This window comes from Ranitomeya variabilis, chromosome 8, assembly GCF_051348905.1.
Source record: "Ranitomeya variabilis isolate aRanVar5 chromosome 8, aRanVar5.hap1, whole genome shotgun sequence".
Taxonomy (NCBI): domain Eukaryota; kingdom Metazoa; phylum Chordata; class Amphibia; order Anura; family Dendrobatidae; genus Ranitomeya; species Ranitomeya variabilis.
The window spans coordinates 106,016,484-106,017,868 of record NC_135239.1 but is presented as its reverse complement, the minus strand read 5'-3'; positions in this window follow the sequence as shown (position 1 = coordinate 106,017,868).

The window sequence follows — 1,385 nt, the reverse complement described above, 5'->3', positions numbered from 1 at the left end:
ATGAAGTTACCCCCACAACCTCAGTCTTTTGGCTACCGGTTTCATGCACTTCACCCTGGAGGAAGCTCAGTCGCAGCTTCTCTCTCCAGGTCTTCACTCTCCTTTGCTTCTTCCTCCTACACGCTCTCTACAAACTGTTCCGTCCTTTCTTTCCTTTCCAGGAGCTGCAGCACCTCACGTGGCTGCACGGCCCCTTCTGTCATCCTGACTCTCTCTGTCTCTTCCTCTCTCCTCACTCCTCTGTGACAGACTGACTAACTCTCCCTCCAGCCAGAATATATATTTAGGGGAGCCACCCACAAGCTGGATCAGAGCTCCCCCTTCTGGCCTGGCGTAAGAACGTGTTGCATGTTTGTGATACCAGATAAAGGGATCCTTCCTCGCTTCAAAGCCTGACATCACTCTCCCCATGAGGAAAGCAATGCCACTGTAACAGCCGGTTACCTGGGGTGTTTCACTCCCCCGTTAAGTCCAGTACTCTTGGACTGGGAAAACAAAAAGACAATAACAGGTTAAAGATGCATTGCAAAACATTTTCTTTTTAATGCTTAAAACAGGTTATGAAAACTTTTGCTTCACTTTATGGGAGGTTATTATCTTTGAACATTGCAAAACTTTAATATAGGGTAGAAAATAACTTTTTCAAAAATACATCTTTCTTATGACACTAAATATTAAATATGAAACGACGATCACCCTTTACGGGTATACTATCTTTAGCAACATCAAATACTAGCACCTGCTCTAGTAAAATGCAATAAAGTCAACACATTTTCAGGAACTGAAGAAGTGCAACCTTTAAAAGTGCAAACAATATTCAAGTCTTTCAATATCACATCAATAACATACTCATTCAGTAAATGGTGAGATCTTTCCCACTAACAACAGCAGTGATGCGGGACTGACTAACTCTCCCTCCAGCCAGAATTTATATAGGGGAGCCACCCACAAACTGGATCAGAGCTCCCCCTTCTGGCCTGGAGTAAGATCATGTTGCATGTTTGTGATACCTGATAAAGGGATCCTTCCTCACTTCCAAGCATGACATCACTCTCCCCGTGAGGAAAGCCATGCCACTGTAACAGCCGGTTACCTGGGGTGTTACACATGTGTATGCATGTCCTTGCGTACCAATGCATTCCCATAGACAGTAATACAGGTTTTTTTACACAATCATCTGCAATCGTCTGCATGCGGACGATTGGGCAATATTTGACTCCTCTAAAAATGCAACATGTTGCATTTGCTGGGCACCGCCGCACACCATGAAATGACACATGCACACTCATGCAAGAGCATGTCCCTGCGTACACTATGTTAAAGATATGTATCCATGACGCATGCGGATGTATGCGGATCATACGCTGCACACAGAAATGCTAATG